Source organism: Equus caballus, chromosome 18 (genome assembly GCF_041296265.1).
Source record: "Equus caballus isolate H_3958 breed thoroughbred chromosome 18, TB-T2T, whole genome shotgun sequence".
NCBI lineage: Eukaryota > Metazoa > Chordata > Mammalia > Perissodactyla > Equidae > Equus > Equus caballus.
Window position 1 is genome coordinate 55,579,950 of NC_091701.1, and position 15,607 is coordinate 55,595,556.

General features: G+C 39.9%; 1 long non-coding RNA gene across 3 annotated transcripts in view; it reads left to right on the forward strand.

The window, feature by feature from the left end:
* The window catches only part of LOC111768750 (uncharacterized), a 56,949-nt gene that overhangs the window by 16,415 nt on the left and 24,927 nt on the right, over positions 1 to 15,607 (forward strand). For 2 of the 3 annotated variants that reach the window (XR_002801227.2, XR_002801228.2), the window contains 2 exons: positions 4,616 to 4,852; positions 5,349 to 5,823. This is a non-coding gene — a long non-coding RNA (uncharacterized lncRNA). Of the gene's footprint in view, positions 1 to 4,615; positions 4,853 to 5,348; positions 5,824 to 11,192; positions 11,307 to 15,607 lie in introns of those variants that run through there. The other variant, XR_011428281.1, reaches the window with a different exon arrangement.

Here is a 15,607-nt window from a genome sequence, read left to right on the forward strand (position 1 = left end):
GGCGGCCCAGTGTTTCGTTGGTTCGAATCTTGGGCGCGGACATGGCACTGCTCATCAGACCACGCTGAGGCAGCATCCCACATGCCACAGCTAGAAGAACCCACAACGAAGAATACACAACTATGTACCGGGGGGCTTTGGGGAGAAAAAGGAAAAAATAAAAATCTTTAATAAAAAAAAAAAAATTGCTGGCACATGTTAGACAGTAAACAGAACTTATTACAATTATTACTCTGGGGTTTGAGGTGATTACAAGCTGGTAGGAGTATTTTATTTTTAACTTTACTAATTAATCTTTTACTTTTTATTTCACACTTCAACATTTTACAGAAAAAAATAATCATTTGATGTTAAACTCCAGTTGATTACCTTTGTGTGTGTCTTCTGATACTTTTCAATGTAGAGACCTAAATTTTTACATAAATGTAATCAGTAAATAATAATTTATGTTCTACTTAACATTTTTGGGTCTCACTCAAACATTTTTTGCATACAATTTTACATATATTAGTATTATTTAATGGTTATATAACAATTTATTATAGCAATAGGAATACACTAAAATTTACTTATCCATTTCGCAACTTTTGGTGGTTTTTTTTAAGATATAAATGGAATTGCTACAAACATCTTTGTACAAATAGCTTTTTTTTCTTTTAAATATTTTCTTAGGGCATATGCTACTCAATGTGAGTTAGTATACACACAAAAGAGATTGATTATAGAGCTCTTGTGTATTCTTCTAAATAGCTCTTTAAAAAGACTACTAATATACAGTGCTACTGGTATGAAGAAACATGCAATTTCAAAAAATTTACAATTATAATAGCATGAACTAGCTTACAGTTTTTTCAATTTGCATTTTTAATATTAGGAAATCTGAATATTTTTCTAATTGTTGACTTTTATATGTACCTTTCCATCCATTCTCATTTTGTAAATTTGCCTAGTAAAAAGTAGAAAGTGTTATGGATTTTCATGCACTTTAAAAAAAATATTAAACACTTTATTCACATGTAATGCAAACAACTTTATTTATTCCATCTCTTCTTCTTTTGTCTTCTTCTTATTTAGGATACATTTTTCATTTGTCTTTTGGTTGATCTCATCCACCTTGTCAATAGTGTTTTTCAATTGCTTATAAAGTTCCTTTGTACCACTTTGGGATGAGAATTGTCATCTTTTTATTTTTACTTTTATATTGTTTTATCTTAGGTAAAGTGGATTTACTTTCATTTTCCATACTGATATCCAGCTAGTGTTTCCACCAGGAGTTGTTAAATATTTATTTCTTTCTTGTCAATTTATTAATCTTAGTTGAATTTTCTTTCAGCGTCATAGACTATTTAGAAATATTGCTTAATAAGGTAAGAGTATTTTCATAGGAAGTTTCTTAATACTGAGAAGATAAATTTATCACTATAAATGACTATTTTATCTATGAAATAAGAAATTATTTCCCAAGACTCTGAATTGATAATTTTGAATGGAGGAAGACCAGTTTGGATATAGTAGAAAAGTTACTAGTTCCAACCAGGACGTTCTTAAAGATAGCAAGTATCGTATACGATCTGTTATATATAGTTCGCATGAAATTTATTTGTATGTAGTTTGAAAAATGCATGAATTAAATTATAGATTATTTTTATGATAATTACTTCATCATTTTAGTGACAGAGCTTGCACTATTGATATGAAGGAACCTTTGATTAACTCTCAATTTCTTATAAGATAAAGTGAAAACTCCTTAACATAACTTCACCATTGAGTTCCAACTTCCCACTCAGCCTCCTCTGGCATCCCCACTCCACCCCCACATTCATTGTTACTGGCCCCCATGCCTCTCTCTTTTGTACCTTGTCCATGAACTCCTTCCAGACTGAGTTCTCCATGTTACTTACGATATTAGTTTGGATGCTTTAACTGAGGTAATTTAATAGTGATTGAAACATGGGGGAAAGTTTATTTCTATTTCACATTAAATTGAGCTGGTGGACAGCTTGGGGTAAGCTGCACTGTTCCATTGGGTCATCCAGGGCCCAGGTGCCTTCTGCTTTGTTGCTCTGCCATCCCCTGGGGTTTTGTCCTTGTCCACATCGTCTAAATAGGCGACTAAGACCTGCATCTCAGCCCATGGGAAGGGCTAAAATAGGAAATAGAGAGCAAGGGCCTTCTTTTTAAGGATATAACCCCAAAATTGCAAACATCACATCTGTTCCCTTCAGAATTTAGTAACATGGTCCTAATTAGCAGGAAGGGAGGCTGGAAATAGCATCTCTAGTGACCTAGTGCTCAGTTAAAACCCAAAGTGGCATTAGGGTGGAAGGAGTGATGAAAAGATGGAGAGAATGGATCATGGGGGTTTCCCTGTTATCTGTTGCACTTTCTGTGTGAAGTCTTTCCTCAGGTCCTTGGGCAGAATTAGTTTCTCTGTCCTCTGGGTCCCAAATGTATGGTAAATAATTTTTGCACATCTCTCTCTCTCTCCCTTGAGTCTCTGCTCTCCTTGAGGGCAAGCATAATGTTTCCTTCTTCTTGAATTTACCTTCTTATTTCATACTTACATTGACAGATACTACTTTTATTTGTCAATGTCAGACGTTATCTATCATATTGACTTCTCACTTGGAAGATGAAGCTGTAACCCTTCCACCTTCCTCCCATGTTACACACACCCTTCCTATGTCACTCATCCTATGTCCTCATCCATTCAATATAGCTGGGCAGCAGTTTTATTTATGTCAACATCTGCATTGTGTTTAAATAGTTGTGACCTTGTAAATGTTATTCACGCATTGAACCATGTAGTGTAATTTAATAACTTTTCCATCTTGTCCAATATTTTGTTTTCCTTAGAGTGTATAATTGTTTGTTTTTTAAAAAATTATTGTTGCTATTTAATATCTTTGTACTTATCACTGAGTTCAAAACAAACTTTCCTGAAATTGCACAAATTTCCTTTCAATGTGTTCAAACACATTAAGTGTAAATTACATCTTCTTGAAGAAAACAAGCCTTCCAATGTGCTCCAATTAGGACTGTTTGTTTTCCAGACTTTTTGTTGCTGAGTAATATTCTCCTGTATGGATATACCTCTAAATGTTTTCGATTACTCATCCAAATTACTAAAAAGAACTTTTGAGCATTCACCCTGCTATATATACACAGCGTATTTGTACTATAGTACTAGTGTATTTTACATATTATGAAATGACACAGACATGTAGAAGTTAAGAAAAGATGAAATAAAAATAAATACAATCTCTTTTCTTCTTGCATACCAGTGCATTGTCCTGATTAGTCTGTGGGTGTACATACTTGGTGGCCATTATATTATGCCACTTGGATGTACATCGCCACTTGTCTATACCTTATGATGTTTCCAAGGTGATTCATTATCTTTCCCCTTAATTCAGCTCCTCCTTCTGGTTTCCCTGTGCTGCATGAAGTCAATTTTTTCACTCAATTAAGCCAGGTTGGTAAGAATTACCTTCAATCATCACTTTTTCATTCCTTACAAACAATCTCCAATCCCAAAATATCTCTTGGATTCATCAGTAGGTGGCCTGTCATTACCTCTCTGTGTACACGGTCTATTCACATTTACTACTTTGTGGATCAACCAAGAAAAATTGTGTTTTTTCAGGAAATCATCCATTTTCTTTAGGTTTTCAAACATGTCATTGTAAGTTTTAGGTAATATTCTATTATAGTCCTTTTAGCCTTTCTAGAACTTGTGATTATGTCCTTTTTTTCACATTCCTAATTTTACGGTTTTGCTCTTTTTTCCCCTTAATCAAGCTTGGGAAGAGTTTACCTGTTAGCCTTTTCAGAGAACTAGTTTTCAAATTTATGTAGTTTTGTTTTCTATTTTACTAATTTCAGCTTTAATCCCCCTAAGGTATAGTTTAGATCACTTCAGTCCTTTCTTGGTAAGCCCTCAGTGGCTCCCCATGGCCCTCTGGATTAAGTGCACACTCTTCAGACAGGCAGTCTTGGCTACGAGGGGGTGTGTATTGAATGGCGCGCTTTATCCCTTGTCAGAGAAGGAGAGCTCTCGTTGTGTGGAGAAGAAAACCATGTCTGCAAACCGGCCTGTAATCTGTTTAGCTATGTTATACAACACCTTTTATGTTTAACATCGGGGGCAGATCCCTGACCTTTGGCAAGGTTGGGAAATAGACCTTGCTTTCCTGAAAGTTTGGGATATAAATAATATTTATATATAAGGTCTGCAATACCATAGGATCAGTTTCATGAGCTGTAATTAAATAGGACTCTTGCCATAAATTCTTTAGTTCTTGATGGCATGCAACAGCTGGTGACCCTAGTTTTTTAATAGTGTTTTCAGGGAAGGAGGGGAAAAAAAAGAGAGGGTCGTTAATATGGTCCAGCCTCTGAGACTTTTGCGAATATTTTGGTCTAGGACATACCTCCACACACTAAGTGAAAGACATCTGTTCATTCTGTCTGTGGGAAATTAGTATTGGCATTGAAGGTAGCCTAAATGAATGGATTGTCCCAGTCATGGTCTACCCGTTTGATTGATACACAGTATCTATCATTTTTGGTGGACTTAGCCAATTGAGCTGATTTTGTCTTTTTTTCTTTCCAGAGTAACATTCTCAAAATCCTATGTTACTGATTGATCTGTGATCTATTATTGCTTTCCGTGAGAAAAAAAATACTGCCAGCTGCCCCCAAAATTGCCATATTCAGGAGAATGTGGCTGGGGCCTGTGTGACTGTTCCTGAAGGTGTTGCATTAGAAGGCCACGGCCATGATCACTTCCTTGATGGCATCCTACACTGATTGTGTTCCCAGGCTCATTATGGATTGCTAGACATGGCAGGTAACTGGTGGTATAAGACTGAGAGATTTATTGACATGAATGTGATAGAAAACAAGTATCAATTCATGTGTAATTTGTACCGAGGGTTTTGTGTGTGATAGATTGCTCTGTGGTGATTTTGAAAGATGGATATGTGGGGGAAAGTTCCTAGCTAGTGAAGAATATGGAAATAAAATATTATTTCAGTGTTCACTGCAAATGTGAAAAATGAAATATTTTTACTTGATTTGTTTCTGATCACAAAATTTATAGAGATCCAGTATAAAAAATTCAGGCAAAAAAAGATAATAAAATAAAACTCATCCAAATTCCAGAGAGAATTACTCTTAATATTTTATTTACGTATTTATAGTCTTTTTGCTAGCCACATGTCAACTTAACAAAAATGCAACTATATTAGATAAACTCTTTAATAACATGCTGTGGCAGCTTAAAAAAATGGTTTTAAACTTTTTGACACTCCTTTTTATTGTTCTCTTGCCTTGTACCTGAGCAGGCTTCTGACTCATTTGTAACCAACAGAATGTGGCTAAAGTGACTCTGTGTGACTTCCAAGGCTTGGACAGAAAAGGTGATTGTGCTTCTGCCTTGCTCTTCCTAACACTTGTGCTGAAACCCTAAGCTATGGTGCAAGAAGTTCAACTGCCCGAAGCCCTCCTGCTGTAAGGGAGCCCAGGCCATATGAAGAGGCCGCGCATAGGCCTTGCAGCCAACAGCCCACGCTCATGTCCCAGCCGCCAGCCATCTCAGATGCCCAGTCTAGGTCAGCCTCCAGATGAGTGAGCTTTTATCCTACTACCATCTCTAGAGAGACCCCCAAGCAAGAACTGTCCTGCTGAGCCCGTCTTAAATTCCTGACCTACAATTTTTTGAGAAAAACAAAAATGGAAAAATTGGGGTACTTTGTTATATAGCAATAGTAACCAAAACACATGCTTAAAACAAACAAATAAACAGACAAACTTGGCAGCATAGCTGTGAACTCTTTAGGTTCATTCTATTTCCTTCTGCATCATTTTAATGGTTTCATAGCATTTTTATTGTTTAGAAATAACATACTGTTTTTAAACTCTTCCCCCAGTGTTGAATACTAGATTACTTTGCCTTCTAGCTAAACCTTCTGGCTAAATCTCTGGACATATCTATGATTTCTTTCTATTTTTAAAAATTTTTTTAAATAATTTTTTATTTTTATTTATTTTTGAGGAAGGTTAGCCCTGAGCTAACATCTGCTGCCAATCCTCCTCTTTTTGCTGAGGAAGACTGGCCCTGAGCTAACATCCGTGCCCATCTTCCTCTACTTTATATGTGTGACGCCTGCCACAGCATGGCTTGCTAAGCGGTGCCGTGTCCGCACCCGGGATCCGAACCAGCGAACCCCAGGGCCACCAAGCGGAACGTGAGCACTTAACCACTGTGCCACCGGGCCGGTCCCTCTATGATTTATTTCTTAAGATAACTTACTAAAATTCAAAAAGTAGAAGAGCCAGAGTTATTATTTTTTAGTGCTTTTAACAAGTACCTTCAAATTATCCTCTACCTGCACACACAACGGAAAATAGAGGAAAGAGTGTGGGTTTTGGAATCAGCAGGCTTGAATTCCAACTCACAGTTCCACAACTGTGTAACCTTGAGCAAATCACTTAAACTCTCTGAGCCTCATTTTAACCATCTGTAAACTGGCAATGATAATCCTTTCCTCAAGGGATTGCTATGAAAAGCAAACGAGGTACGGTATGAGAGGGCCAACCCCAGCGATGCCCTTTAAGATGGTTAGCTATTTTTCCTGGAATTACTTCCTGAGAGTGAAGGAATCTTCCCCAGATTTCTCTTTCCTGGTCTTCCCCATCTCTTGGGTCATTCCTCTTTCCTTCTGGTACTTACCTGGCTCCTGTCCTCTTGGGTCTTGCACACCGCAGGTTGATCAATCCTGGGTGAGTGGTAGCTGATGAATGTTGAAGGTATTGCTTCTGTCAGTCAGTGGAAGCATTTTAAGAGGTAATTGTTGAAAGCACAGGCATCTTGAAGACCAAAGGAATGAGTCCGTGATGCTCGGATTCCTGGCACCTGATGCACAGAGAGAGAAGGCGTTGCCCTGGAGGACCGCCACCCTGTCATCGCATCCTTCAAAACACACGTCTCAGACACTTCCAGTCACGAGACTGACCCTGTTCTCAGGCAACCTGCATGGGACAGCTGGCCTTCCTTTTAAATAAGGGACAAGTGAGGAAACAAATCCATGCCGACACTTCTTTCACATTAAGTTTGAATTACTTTTGGGAGAGACCACTTGAGCTGTGAAAAGTGTGGGAAGGGAAAAGTGGCCACAGATGTGGGGCAGCTCTTCTGGCTCTTTGGAGCATGTTTGGCTCTGGGTAGCTGAGAAAGGCTGCTGTCCACAGGTGACAGCTGCGGATTATCAGCAGGTGAATGGGAATGAATGATGTTGTGAAGATTTTTCTGAGCCATTTCTATTTCTCTCTCCATTTTTTTATTCTCAGTCATTCCAAAAAGCTGGATGGATTGAGGACTGAAAAAGGAAAGTTACATCCTTAACTTTATTGAAGCCTGTATCTGAGAACCAGGCCTTGGCTGGAAAGATGTTTGCTTTCCAAAAGTGTAGACAGTCTTCTTGTAAATACGCTATTATGCAAGAGCTGTGGAACCTTCTTCAGAGACAGGGGCTGGGCAAGATGTTCTTTTTTGAGAACATGTAGAAAATAAATTATTTTCATTTTGGATATTTCCTTTTAATCTTTGTCTACATACACATGTAGTAGGTCACAAGTTTTCTCACAATAGATTCAGATGTGCAAAAAAATATAACTTTTTAAGATATAAGATCAATTTGGTCTTCCTCATGAATCCTCATTTGTGTCTTTGTAGTAGAAAAAAGCGTTAAAAACTAGGTTTTTGCTAATTAGTAAATTTAGTCTGAGGCAATCACTGAAACAATCTTTATAAACGCTCGGATGTTTTAGATAAAATGGACTCCCCTTGGGCCTGCCCCTACCCTCCTCCTCTGAGGAGGATCTGGGTTTATGAGCGATGAGGTGGACGGAGATGGGGCTCCTTGAACCTTTGGTGATTCCCTTGGGATCCTTATTTGTCCCTGTTGTAAAATTGCTGGTCTGTTGGCTTCCTGGGAGGATGACCACCAGGGTGGCGCTGGTCCCACAGGGGAGGGCTGGCTGGCAGCTGAGGTTGAGGCCTGTTGCTCGTATAACCTGCAATCTGTGTGGACAGAGGAGGTGTCCCCTAGGAACTTGGCATCCCTTACCTTGACACATGGCGCTGCAGGCGCTTTGAGCCTGTGCTTCATGCTACATCTGGCTCCTGGACCAGTTCTCCCATTTAGCTTCCCACCCCGGTGGGCCCCCGGCTAGTTCTCAGCTGATACTGTCTGTGTCTACGCTGAGGGGCGCGCAAGAACTTCTGGGACCTCTCCAAACCATGCAGACTCTGGGGTGAGCCGGGAAAGCCTTTCTTTCACTACGCATGCTGTCCTCTGGAGTTTATTTGTTGTGGCTGCCTCTGGTTTGGTGTAGGCCAACTTGCTGCTAGAGTCTAACTTTGAGGTGGGGCCAAAGCCCTCCTGTCTTCAGCCTTCCTCCCCACCTATCCAACAAGCTTCCCCGCAACTTGTGGGGTGGGAAACTTCCTCAAAGAAACACATGATGGGCTGCTTGGCAAGGCCTCACCTTTGATGTCTTAACAAAAGCATTTTGTTATTTAAATGCTCCCCTCTCCCTCAACCTAGTCTGGCTTTCAAGACCAGCGTCTCACTAAAGAAAAAAGAAAAGTGGTTCTGAGGCTAGAAATTAATCCACAGCCTCTTTGTTCTGACTACACCACCCCATCTACACTACTTAGAAACGTCTCTTCTCTGGAGCAATCACCCTGTGGGGTTAGCCCAAGAAGTAAAAGATTGTAAATAGGGGCCGGCCCGGTGGCACAGCAGTTAAGTGCGCACGTTCCGCTTTGGCAGCCCCGCGTTCGCCAGTTCCGATCCCAGTGTGGACATGGCACCGCTTGTCATGCTGTGGCAGGCATTCCACATATAAAGTAGAGGAAGATGGGCATGGATGTTAGCTCAGGGCCAGTCTTCCTCAGCAAAAGAGGAGGATTGGTAGCAGTTAGCTCAGGGCTAATCTTCCTTAAAAAAAAGATTGTAAGTAGACGTGATTTACGGTGGGACATACAAATTCATGGATTTAATATTTGCAATGTATCATCCAAGTAACAGATATTCTATATCATTACATTCAGTGTAATACCATTTATAATCTATTTCATCCTCTATCCTATTTATTGTTTATATTATAATAAATATATAAAATCATTTTAAATGATCATTTTTAGTGGTTCTAACTATTTCATGGGGCCACCCCATGGTGTAGTGGTTAAGCGCACATTCTGCTTCAGGGGCCTTGAGTTCACGGGTTCGGATCCTGGGCGCAGACCCATACACCGCCCACAGGCCACACTGTGGTGGCATCCCACGTATGAAATAGAGGAAGACTGGCACAGCTGTTAGCTCAGCAACAATCTTCCTCAGGCAAAAAGAGGAGGATTGGCAACAGATGTTAGCTCAGGGCCAATCTTCCTCAAAAAAGAAAAAGGAAAAAAAATTTGAGACTCCAGATCTTTAAAAAAAAAACTATTTCATGAGTTTGATGTAGCATAATTTAAGTAAGTGTGTCTCTCTTGTTGGACATTGTATTTATTTCTTAGGGCTGTCATAACAAAGTACCACAAACTGCATGGCTTAAAAAACAGACATTTATTATCTCACAGTTCTGGAGACTAGAAGTGCAAAATCACGGTGTCAGCAGGGCCACACGCCCTCTGAAACCTGTCGGGGAAACCTTCTTCATCTCTTCCTAGCTTCCAGTGATTTCCCAGCAATCTTTGGCATTCTTTGGCTTGTAGACATCATTCTAATACTTCCTCTTCACATGCGGTTCTCTCTGTGTCTCTTCACGTAGTCTTCATTCTATGTATATCTGTGTCTGGGTCCAAATTTCCCCTTTTTATAAAGAAAGCAATCATATTGGATTAAGGCCTGCCCTGAAGCCCTCATCCTAACTTGACCACATTTGCAAAGACCCTCTTTCTAAATAAAGTCACATTCTGAGGTACTGGGGGTTAGGACTTCAACATATCTTTTTTGGCAGGATGCAATTCAAGCCATAACAGACATTTAGGTTGTTTCCAGGTTTTCGTTACTGGTGGTGGTGTTGGTGATGGTGGTGGTACTATTATAGACAAAGCTGCTACAGATATCTTCAAGGACATAGCATTTTAATTCTATTGAAATAGAATGCTATAATTTAAAAGCAACAAGAAGGGAGTGCAAATAAAAATTTTTAACTTAAATTATTGATTTCTATTTTCCATTATTCACGTGTTTTTAATTGATACTCTAGAGAGAAGTAGAAGAGAGATAGTTCGGAGCTTGGAATCAGTTCATTCATACATAATAGGTTCAGAATGAGATGGACATTGTCTAACAGTTAATATAGCACTGTGGGCAAAATAAAATTTTAAGAATTGGGAAGTTTGAACTGAAAATTAATCCTTTTTCTAAATTGTGGTTTTGAGATCACATTGCCTTGCCATGTGTGGTAAAGTTTTTCTAGATATTCTTCTATGGAAGATAATTGGTAGTCCTGTTTTCAACATGTTTTGAAGTTCTAACACTGCCACAGGCTTCCAAAAGGAAGAAACTTCTGTTATGTAAAGATTTCCTGGAGAAATCAGATCTTTATAACTTGTGGGGAGTCCCTCGATGCCTGACCTCCTGACAAACTCACCCACATTTCATTTTCCCGGCCCCGGCCCCAGAGCCTGAATCTTACCTGCTCCCAGTTGGATCCTAGCTATTTGTTGTCCTTCTCTTGGTTTAGCCTCAGCGATAGCTGGAACTCAGGTAGACTCTGTTCTCTGCAGAGGCCGGAGATTTCCAGACAAAGCTTGGTCATAAACTTCTCCAAGATAGACCAGCTCTTCCAACCCCGAATCTTCAAGATCTATACTCCAGTACCACCTTATTTCTTCTTTTCTAGAAGTTTTGGTACCATGATTACTGGGAAGGTTCAAGGTTTGAAGGATCCAAGCAGGAAGGAGTTAACATTACTATGCTTTTCTTGGGTGCCAGGCATTGAGTCATGCTTTTTCACAGCCTGTTTCTTTAATACTTAACCTTGAACATAGGCATTGTCATTCCCATTTACAATTGAGGAAATGGGTCAGAGAAATTAAAATATTGTCTAAGTGAGTGGCAAAACCAGAATTCAAATCTAAATCTGCTCAATCCTATGTGTTCTTTCTATCCCAGCATAATTACTCCCAAGGAAAAGCGTGGACTGCTCAGAAAGTGACACTTCTAAAGCTGGACCGTGTGGCATAACTGGGACTGGCTTGGGGCTGAGGAATCGTTAGGCAAGTCATGGTAGGTCTGCAGCAGTGGATCTCAGCCAGGGCAATTTTGATCCCTAGGGGACATTTGGCAAAGTCTGGAGACATTTTTGGTTGTTGCAACTGTGGAGATGGGTGCTATTGGCATGAAATGGGTAGTGGCCGGGGATGTTGACAAATATCCTACAATGCACATGTTGATACGATAAAGAGAAGCAGACTAGAGAGAGTTCAGAGCTTGGAATCAGTTTATTCATAAATAATAGGCTCAGAATGAGATGAGTATTGTCCAATAGGTAACAGGACACAGCAAAGCCCCCTATGCAAAGAATTATCTGGTCTCAAATGTCTATACTGTTGAGACTGAGAAAACTGATTTGGAAAACTGGCTTCTCATCTTGGCCTTACCAGAAGGTTATGAACTTGGCGTGCCTACTTTGCATCCGTCTGCCTCAGTGTCTTCAACTGTAAAGTTGTTTTACAGAGCTACACAAACTCCGTGATTCTTGAGTTCATTAAAGAAGGTAAATAAAAATGTCCATGCCTGAAAAAAACAAAAATGGGGTGATTCTGCTCTTTATGAAATCTGGCAAAGCTTCAAGTATATTACAGTTGGAGTTAAAAGGTTCTATTTACATTGAAATAAACTAATAGGAAATAACTATCTGTTTTTTGCCCAGATGACTGTGGGAGTAGCTGTTCTGTCTTCCCAGCTGGCTGCTTCAAGTCCCTCTGCTATTGCAGGCCTGCTAGTAGTGGCCCGCATAGCCACATATCTATTATTATTTTTTGAGAACAATTTCCATCTATTAGTCGGTGTTAGTTTTCTGTTGTATCATATGAAGGGTCTTGAATCTTCTCTTAGTGCAAAAGATTTTCATTTTTTTAAATGAGTTGGATTCCACTAATAGTTGGACTATTACAATAAGTTATTTCAAATATTTGGTGCAAAGTTGGCTGAGATAAGAGTTTAGACAGAGCATCAGAGCATACACACAAAATCCGAAATCAGCACGGAGTTGCGCTGGTCTCACATCAGTGCTGAAAACAGTATATATCACGTGGGTTATGGCTGCATTTTTTTATTCTCAATGATCTATTATATATTATTTCCATAACAGCACATGGAACTTAGTGGCTGGAATATTAATACTAGCTAAAAAAACATATCTAGTTACTTTTGCTTAAAATGGAAGATAAATGATTCTCTTCCACGAACACTAAATAGGAAATACTAGGTAATATTTTCCCATACCCCAGTAATAAGATATATAATAGGATTTGGTAAATAGAAAATTTTCTTTTGGTATGACTGTAACTAGCCAAACTAAATCACAGAGCTGCCAGTCAACACAGAAATCAGTTTATGTGAGGAAAAAACACTTCCAATAATCATGGCCTTGGTTTTTTCTTTTTTCTTTGGTTTGCTTTTTCTTAAGAACTGGAAGTGCCGAGCATTTGTTTACCAGCAGGCTTGATATTGACAATATATTGACATAATATTCTGGAGTGTTTAATTGCCAAAATGTTTTTAAATGTGGCTGAGGTCAAAGTTGTTACAAAGTGATCATTATTTAGTGAGTGTGGCTAGGGTAGTTGGGGTTCTACATGTCCATCCTGAACTGATGGATGTCCACGCCAGGGGAAACCAGGCTGCTGTAGGTTTCCTTGTTATTCATCTAAACATGCCCAAGAAGAAAGGCCCAGTGAGACTGACGTTTCAGCAGAAAGATGCTCTTGTTAACAAATAGTAATCAATTGTCCTATGGACTGTGAGGTAAGAGAAAAATGAGTAGGTCTGATATCTAGAAAGTATGTTGGCTTTGCAGTCAGACAGCTAGGCTCAAATCCTAACTCCACCGTTACCGGTATGTGAGCCTGGACAAACTCCCTAAGCTTGCTTTCTTTAGCGTCAGTTTTCTTATCTGCAAAATAGGGATATTATCTTCCTCACTGAGTTTTTAAAAATAAGATTTAAATAAAATAGACTATGTCAACTACCTGACTTAAAATATGTGCTTAACAAATATCAGCATCCGTTCCACAGTCACACCTGCTCATATTCCGTCCTGTCATCCTCCACAGTTCGCATTACAGTGAGAAGGATAAGGCTGATGCCCAGTGCCACGCAGGGGGATGTGACTGGTGTCATGTGCACCCAGTGCTCTGAAAAAGGAGAGGTTGTTCCAGCCTGGTGAGCCAAGGAGAGAAATAGTCTTCATGGTGACTAATAGCATAACTCTGGCACAGCCCTTGTCACCCTGTATTTTGTGTGTGTGTGTGTGTGTGTGTGTGTGTACACCTGATGTCCTTGCCCTTCCCACATCCAGCCCTGCATCCTCAGGCCTACCTGTCATCAACTTAAAAAACAAATTTCCCTGTTATTCTATCTCAAAATGAGTTTATTCAGGAATAGCCAAAAGAATTGCAATTAAGGACATGTGTGCTATGGCAAACCATAGCCAAATCCAGAAAAGAAAGGAGGGTGAGCTGACTTTATAGAGAAAAAGGGGCAGCAGGGAGGGGCTGTTCTAAACAAAAACACATTGAGGGAAAGCAGCAGTTCAGGGCTGCAATAGCTTCTCATTGGCTGAGCTGCAGAGTTTCTGATTGGCTGGGCTGTTGCTGGGTGGGGAGAGAAGTCTTCCTTCAGTAGTGAAGTAGTTTTACTTCCTGTCAAAGAGGAAGCATCTATCTTTTCCTGTTTGGTGTGATTGACAATGTATGATAGGCTGTGACCCCGTCCACTTAAGTTAAAGTTTCCTTTATTAATTTCCATACTGCATAGTGCAAACAGAAAATAAATATTCCTGGAATGAATGAATGAATGAATGAGCATTTATGCTGTGCTGAGGAGAACTGTGCACATTTGGAAATATCTAATGGAGAAGCAGGCATTCCAGGAGGGGTGGACCCCTACAACCAGCTTTCTCGTTTCCATTCAAGGTGTAGTTTTAGTAAAATTGTGTTCGCATTACTTTGTGATTTGCCCCAGGCAAATGGTTAAGCAACCATTTTAGTGACAGATCATTTTTCTTTGGGCTCAGGTCCACAAAGTGAAGCATGTAAGAGCATGTTTCACTAAGATTCCACCAGAATCTTCCCTCCAGTGTAGGAAACCTGAGCAAGACCCAGCTCTGCCCCTTGCTTTATGGATCTGGGACCTGAGGCCGGCGGAGGATACTTGCTCCCTCCTGTCTGGGCCACAGTGCTGGTCAGCAGGGTCAAAAATGGGGTCCAGCTCTTGCAGTTCAGCTTAAACAAAACAAAACAAACAAACAAACATTAGCATTTGCTTTTTATGAGTCATTGTTTCAGCCATGTTTACTTATGGCAAACACAGACTAACTGGTCAGCACAGCTTAGTAAAGGCTTCTCAACCACCAGCTGGGCTGCCGGGCTTCAGACTGACAAACCAGCTATTATGAAAACCACACTGACTGTCTCTGTCATTGACTCAGCTTTTCATTTCAGAGAGAGAGTCACAGCTTTTGTGTGTTCATAAATTTGCATGAATAAAGAATTAGAGAAATACAGCTGTTACAGGCATAAACTGGTTTATCCTGAAGGTAATGAGGCTTAAGCTTCTAGGCCTCTCACTTGTACAGACCCCAGACCAGCAATGTGTTCCTAGGATCATATGTTTTCATAACATTTCCAAAAGTTAGATATTTTTGTGTTATTTTTCTTGAAAAAGTTCCTCATACAACTCTTCCTCCCAGATTGTATAACCTTCAGGCCCCAGAAAACCTAGATCTGCCTGATTACGGGTTACTATTTTTCCAAACTCTGATTGCTTAAAGAAAGAACCTGTAAAGATACTGCTTGTGTCAGAAACAGCTAATTTCCCCCAGGTTTCTACTTTCCCTTACCCCCTTTCAGTAACAGCACCCCCCGGTTTAGGTGGGCTCTTGTCCACTCAGTTGGAGGATGATGCCCACCTTCCCTTGCAGTAGGTCTGGCCATGTGGCTAAATTTTGGCCAATAGGAGGTAAGCTGAAGTGAGACTTGACAAATTCTGGGTCTGAAAGCCTAAGCTACTTTCCCTAAACTTCCCTCTTCCTCCTTCCCACTGGCTGGGAAATGGTGATGACCAGAAGCCACATGTGAAAGATGGTGGCCCTGCCCTGCCTTTCCTGACCTGCTTGCTCCAGACTCTTAGGTACGAGAGAAATCAAGTCTCTTAATTAAGGCAGTTTAGACTGGACTCTAATTCATTCGTTTCCCCCTCTTCTCTGTCAAACAAAATAAGTGAACAAAATATAAACCCAATTCAGGAAGGATTTACTCCCGTAATTACCGCTGATCCTATAAACTAAAACTGAATTTATCTAA